Here is a 7,550-nt window from a genome sequence, read left to right on the forward strand (position 1 = left end):
AGGCAATCCGCTTAGTGGATGAGGGAAGGGCTGTGGATGTTGTTTACCTGGACTTCAGTAAAGTCTTCAACAACATTTTCCACAGCATTCTCCTGGAGGAACTGGCTGCTGACAGCTTGGATGGGTGTATTCTTTGCTGGGTAAAAAACCGGCTGGATGGCCGGGCCCTGGACAGGTGGTAAATGAAGTTGTGGCCAGTCACAAGCAGTGGTCTGCAGGGTTCAGTGTTGGGGCCGGTTCTCTTTAACATCTTTATCAATGGTCTGGATGAGGGGATTGCCTGCACCTTCAGTCAGTTCGCAGACAACAATCTGGATGGGAGTGTTTATCTGCTTGAAGGTAGGGAGGCTCTGCAGAGGGATCTGCACAGGCTGGATTGATGGACTGAGGCCAATGGTATGAAGTTCAACAAGGTCAAATGCTGGGTCCTATGCTCGGGTGACAACAACCCTCTGTGGGGGTGCTGGTCAGTTACCTGAAAGGACATTGTAGTGAGGTGGGGGTCATTCTCTTCTCCCAAGCAGAAAGTGATAGGATGAAACAGAATCAAGTTGCACTAGAGGAGGATAAACTGGATCTTAGGAAAAATTTCTTCACCAAAAGGGTTATTAATCATTGGAACAGGTTGCCCAGGGAAGTGGCTGAGTTACCATCCCTGGAGGTATTTAAAAGATGTGCAAACATAATGCGTGGTTTAGTGGTAGACTTGGTAGTGTTAAGTTTATCATTGGACTTGATGATCTTAAGGGTCTTTTTCCAGTCTAAATTATTCTGTGACTCTCCTACAGTAACGCTTGGACAGCTCAAGCTAACACACATAGGAAACCATATTCAGATCTTTTCAATGTTTCTAAAGGGCAAACACATAATTCATGCCTGAATTTATTCCTCCCCATTCCTTCCCATTCCTTTCCCCACTGACTTCTTAGTCAAATTTCAAGGACAAAGTCAACTCAGCATAAACAACACCTACCGAGCCTCTGCCTCGCTGTCACACTTTATCCATATAAACATGGTTTCATCTGGCTATTTCTGCCTCAGATCAGTTGCTAAAATAGGAATCCCTGAAAAAAGGCATCAAAGAGATATGTCAATGCTAAGAAGAATATGGTTTGACTTTTCTACCTTCGGTTATTCAGTAGCTGCTAATCTGTTACAACTTAGATACTACTGAGGACACACTAAAGAAAGAAGTAGTGCATCACGAGCCAATGGCTTGAAAGGTATAAATAAAGCAAAATCCAAGGAATCAGAAATCCACTAAAGATCACTTCCACAGGGGCCACAGTATTGCTTCCAATGCTGATCCATATATCCAGGTGAATGAACATCAGAGATATTCCCTATGACACACACATGCATTTTAGATAGACTATTTGGACAACTTTTTTTTTTTAAAACTGAGGTCCTGTCATTTTAGACAAATACCATTTTGCACCCTCCTGCACTCTATTCAACAGATGACTTATTTTGAATAAATTTCCTGCCAACATAAGGAGCAAAAACATGAAGTATCACTGAAATAACGAACATGTCCTGAGTTTTTCATGTGTCCATATGCAATTTAGCCAGTGTCTTCAGAAAACATCAGCCTTCTTCAATTAGCAAGGATGCCAACAACACTATCTCTGTTAAGATTAAAAGGTCTAGTTTGATTGTGAAACTAGATTTTTGAAATAGTATTTTTCTAAAACCAGAACACTCATACGCATGTTTTTGTGAGCAGATGGAAAGCACATCTGTTTTAGTTCCATCAATGACCTTATTTTAAAGCAATTAAATATTCCTGCATAATATCTGTGATGCAAGCAATGGAGCTATATGCAAGTGCACTGAAACTGGGAATTAAAAGCAGTAATTAATCAATGAGCTGACTATTTCCACTGCTCAAACTAAGATATCTAAAAGGAAACTATTACTACAGAAAATGAACTTTTAAACTCATTTCCATCATAAAAAGATACATTATGACTTTATCACAAATAAATATATCTATATAAGCTTGAATAAATCAATGTAAATTTACAGAAATATTACCTACAGCCTAAGTGTTTCAGCTTCACATGTCAAAATGTAAGCCTCGGTGGCACAAGACAAAGTACCTTAAAATTCCAGACTTCATGGAAGAGCCAGACAGACACAATTCTCATTCCTTTTTTTTCTAAGAGCATTAATTATTCTCCACGTACATGAAGTGCTCGTGATCTGGTCCTGATAGAGTGCAATCCTTGTGATGATACACTCTTCATAGAACAGAAGTGCTGTCACATTGCCAATAAATCGACTACACAAAGTTTCAGGGTGGAAGGTGAAATTTTATTCTCTGTGACAATGAGTGTTTAAAAAGCAGCTACTGGTACTGCCCAAAAGGTAGACAGGCTAGAAAGAGAGAATCATGCAAGCAAGTAAAATCTCAGACCCTTATTTTTTCATTTAGTCTTGCTTTCCTAGGCCATTTTCCTACAATTAACTCAGGATTAGCAATTCTTATTCACTTGTTCTTAATACAACCTTTATCTCTAAGACTGAAGAAGATTTTAGACAAGTATTCCTATATTTAGTGGAGCACAATGGACCTCTTGAGATAATTAATAGTGCCTCAAGAAATCTTTGTAAAAACACATCCCTGCTTCTCATGCTGAATATACTTTTCCCTCAGTATACTTCTGCAAAGAGTATGCTGAGCATTAAATGAGTTTCTGATCACCCAGGGCAAGGTCAGCGAGACTGTCACTGCTGTCCCAAGCAGAATAATGGAGCTATCAATAACAGTTAGATCAGGGTTAATAAGTGGAAGATAATGAGGGGGAATGGGAGGTCACATTGAAACACACTGCAAACTCCTCGGCTTACAAAGATGTTCTGCAGCAGGGCTGGCTCTTATTTCCACCTTGTCCGCAGACAGAATCTATTTTTTACTATGCATTTAAACTGATTCAATCTTCATCAAATGTTCATTTTTCTGCTAGCTTCAGGCAAATAAGGTCCAAATCATGCAGTGTAATTGAGTTCCTGCAGTTCAGAAAAAAACAAAACAAGGACAAAACTGAGTAAAGAATGTTGTAGAACAGGCGTAGATAGCTTTGTCCCAAGTTCCACTGGTTAAGAACAATGGGATAAAAATAGCTAGATTTACTTCTGCAGTGCATTGCACAAAGACAATCTCAGCTTTGCAAATATTGAGGTTCAAGGGTTCTAGTTTGTCTTGCAGAACATGCTAGACAAGGTCCATGGCAGAGGCGTCACCCCATCATCCACCCATTTGTATAGCCAAACACCTCTGATTTTTTCTCCCTGAATACACATTTGAATAAAAGATTAGATTGTGCTTAACCTCTATATATTTTCCAAAAAGCTACCTATCTGTTCAAGAAACAGGTAAATTCCTAAGACTAATTTTCAAGAGCCTGGAGTATTTTCACCTTTTCAGAGCGCAGCAGCCCAATCTAGCTCAAAAGCAGCATGACAGTACCACCACCTTGCAATTACTGACAGTCAGGGAATACACATACTGGTTGGCAAGAGCACAGAAAAGGGCTGTGTATGAGCCAAACCTCCCACCCTTCAGTTCTAATACAGTCCTTAGGCCTTGCCAGCAAGACCACTAGCTGCAACCACAGCTGTAACTAAAATTTTTAGATGAACTGGTATGTTAAAATACACTAGAGTCTGTGCTTGCATCAACTTTCAATAAACATTTCTTTTGCTTTAGCCTCTGAATGCTGAAATGGTTAATCTAACACAAACTATCAGGTTGACCTGGTTAAGTTTAAATGAATTTATTCAATCCTCCTATCACTCTACCTGCAGAGTTTCTGTGGTCTCTGCCTGAATCAGTTTTGTGATATGATGTGTGGTTTACGCTCTATCAGTATGTGTAATTAAGACTGACTGCTGACCAAGTAGCCGCTCCACTTCACGACTGAAATGTGAAATCCCATGCCATGGGATGCATTAACACAAACCCCTGTCAAAGCCTGCAATCCACTGTAGAGGGAAGGGAGTGCTATTTTCTTTGCATTCACCACCTTCTTGGGTCTTGTTCCTCCTTTACACCAATATATATTTTACCCCACTTGATTGCCACTGAACAATGCTGATTTCTTACCTGTCACCATTCACTGCAGCTTCAGCTAAACAGGCTGGGACAAGAGGTTTTTTCCCCACCACCACCACTTTTTGTTCTACCAGTGTCACTGACATTATCAAGATCATCTAAGAGTTGCTCTTGGGTTCCACATCCACCTGACCTCAGTTTATTCAGACAAAGAAACATCGCTTCTCAAACTGGAGATCCCTTTCAGCCTCCCCAGGGCTCTGCACACACATAAAGAACAGCGACAGCTTCACCAAAAGGTTGTTAATTAGGCAGGTAAGCCTCGGTGCTGCGCTGTTGGTCCTACTCCTTGTTACTGCACTAGCAATGAGCTCCCACAGACATTTATCTCTTGCATGTCAGTCAACATAGGGCAATGGGGGCCCAGAATTAAAAAACAGGTTTGGCAGCTGATTTATTGTTGTAAAGGAGGAACAAGACACAAGAAAGTGGTGAATGCAAAGAAAATAGCACTCCCTTCCCCCTACACATACATACTGACAGACAAATCCACCGTTAACTCAGTGTTGCTCTTTGCATAAGTGCAAATCAGCAGTACCTTTCAGGAAGTGTTATAATCAAGGTGGGTATAATTTAGTTCTTCGTAGAACTACCTGTGGTTTAGGTAAACATTTACTTCCTCGTATGTATTAAACTTGACCTAAATCTATTTGGTGAAGAGATTCTACTCAAATATTTTCTGGACAGCCTTCCTGATTCCCTTGCATCCCAGTAATCGTTCATGCAATATACAATCTCCAGCTAAAACCTTACCCTCTCCTGCTTTTTTGTTATGTGACACTCCATACTGGTTTCTTTGGGGGATGAGGGTGCAAGGTTAGAAGCACCAGCTGCATTTTTCAGGACCTATCTTTGGTAAAATTGTCATTCCCAGGAAAGATGTAGCTGTCTTACTAACTCTCAGTAGCTCTCAAAATACCAAGTATTTCACACCTAAACAAACAAGGGAGAGACTTCTACGTTATAACAAGGTCAGTGTGGCAATACAACAGCCAACAAAAATTTGCGTCTAAATCTGCATAGAGCTGGTGACTAATTGGTATATTTATGAGCAGTCTGTTCAAAAAAGAAACTATAAAGCTACTTCAGACCTGGATGTCTTCTTGATGTCACTATACAATGAACCACAGCAGAGGAGACATAATATATCTGTTCTCAGAAGATTTGCAGTGTAGATACTGATGTCGGAAGGCACATTGGATAGTCCACATTAAACACATTAACCGGATAGCCTTCATTTTTTGTCAGCATGGTGTTTTTTATACAAGTATTGCTGGGTTTTTTTTAGGGAGAAGGAAGGAATTAAAGTTCTAAAGTACAACTCTGTATCTAAAGGAATTTCTCGTAAACATATAATTGCATTTCCTTTCTTGAAAATATACTCTGACTCTGTTGCATCATTTTTTTCATTATAACACTTGAATTTTAAAAGTCACAAGACTGCTAATGGAGAGCATATAAGCAGATGCTTGCACATATAGTCAAACACACAGCCTCCAAAAGATACTCCTACACTGAATATCATGTTTGTTCACTTACTCCTTCATGGTTTTTTTTTAACAGTCTGGTATTTTAGCATTGCCAGAGGATAAGAGCGCCCCCATCCTCATGCCACCCAGATCTGGGATTCTCTTCCACCCTAAGAAAAGGTCATTCTGCCACATACTGTTTTCTTCCGTTTCACTCTGAAAGTGGATTTCCTTCAAAAGACATTTCCCAAACACATGATCCCTCACCTCAGTTTCTGTGGCTCTTGCAGTACAGCATCTCTGGCCTTACACCAGGCTTGTTCAGATAATCAATGGATGTTTCAAACAGTCATCTCCTTCGTCTTTCCTATGCTAGTCTGGCTGAATTAGAATGACAGCTTGCCTGCCCTTGGGGAAATTAAACTGTTGATCCTAATCCTGTAGAGTTGTAAGAGGGCACTTCACCAGCTCTCTCCTTGATGCTGTCTACACAGTTGGAATCTCTTCTCAGAAGACAGAGAAAAGTAATCAATAGCATCTCTGAAGATGCCATCACCAGCAAGCTAGCACTTAAGCACTGCAGTGAACCACACGCTTCTATTAAGATGCCCAGGCAGGGGCCAATTGATTTGCCTGTCTGCACAGCATACTAACCACAAGCCTTAACTCAGCAGCTTCCCTGCCCTGTTGCCCTCCTTTCTCACACTTCTCCTCCTCAGAAAGGAGGGAGCATATTGGTGAACACGGTGCTTAAATTCAGAAATTGGCAGAATAAATCCTGATAGCTGACCGCGCTCTGTGACCTCAGCTACTGAAGTAATGACACGTGTGGTTACAACTCCTGAAGATTCATAAGGAAGAGATAAAAATGGCCCGTAGATTACACTTAGCCCATCTCACTGGAGACTAGTACAAAACAGTGCATTCTTTAGAGCTGTGTTCAGTCTACTTCAAAATGACTAGAGCAATTCCACAGGAGACTATTCCAGAGTCTAGCAGGCTCCACTGTTGGTAACAACACGGGGTTCCTTCCTCTCAGTGCTACTCAACATAATCTTTTCATTTGCCACAGGAATGATTCTTATTGCCATTAGCTCTTTTTGAAACACTGCCACTATATCATGAGCACTACACAAATACAGTCTCCAAGGATGCTCTCTAACACAGCAATTTCAAGAAGATATAGAAATGGGAAGGAAAATTTAAGGATATAGGAACAGTAGTTTTGGAGCAGCAGTCAGTACAAGACTGATTCCTACCATCAGTCACTCACAGCAATGGCAAACTGACTCTCCACAGCTGTCTTCCCAGCACAGCACTTTGATTTTTTAATCCCTCTCACTGTTTTTCTCATGATAGCAGCAGTTCAGCCACAACTTTGTGCCAACCCTTCATCCTTCTGGGAAGCACAAGCTAGTTTTATTGGCATGCTGAAAAGCCCCAAAGTATCCTTACCTTCAAACATCCTTCTTTCCTTTTTAACTTTGTCAAGTTCGATCACATATTTCTGATAACAAAAAGAAAACATAGTATTTCATCGCAATCACTTCTATGTCATAGACAGTTTGTCCCCACGCAAACAGTCACTGCACTACTTAAACCAACTAAGGTTCTCAGAAAAGTGCTTAAACAAAACCTGGGTTACACGTGTCTGGTCTGTTGTCCCCTCTGTTCCTTGAAAATATGCCTCAGCACGTGCGTTTCCAAATCTTTCTGCAATATCACACCCAGATTCTATTTCTGTTGCAACTTACTACTAGCCATATTGTTTGGTGTTACATCTTTGCATGGATTTGTACCTCTTAGAAAATGTGTCTGAATTTTTCCTACTCTACATGAGTCTCTCTGGAAGCTTCTTTTGAATCAACTTGTCACCTCATGTTTACTAAATGTCTTTGTGCTTGGTCATCTCGCCTGCGTAGCAAATTTTGCTCTTCTAGATCAAGAGAACTGAAAGCGTTGAG

At 40.6% G+C, this 7,550-nt stretch overlaps 1 pseudogene; it reads right to left on the reverse strand.

The window, feature by feature from the left end:
• Positions 1-167, reverse strand: part of LOC104492368 — a 3,713-nt pseudogene extending 3,546 nt beyond the window's left edge.
• Positions 168-7,550: the final 7,383 nt, after the last annotated feature.

Source organism: Buceros rhinoceros, unplaced genomic scaffold (genome assembly GCF_000710305.1).
Source record: "Buceros rhinoceros silvestris isolate BGI_N320 unplaced genomic scaffold, ASM71030v1 scaffold914, whole genome shotgun sequence".
NCBI classification, from domain to species: Eukaryota; Metazoa; Chordata; class Aves; order Bucerotiformes; family Bucerotidae; genus Buceros; species Buceros rhinoceros.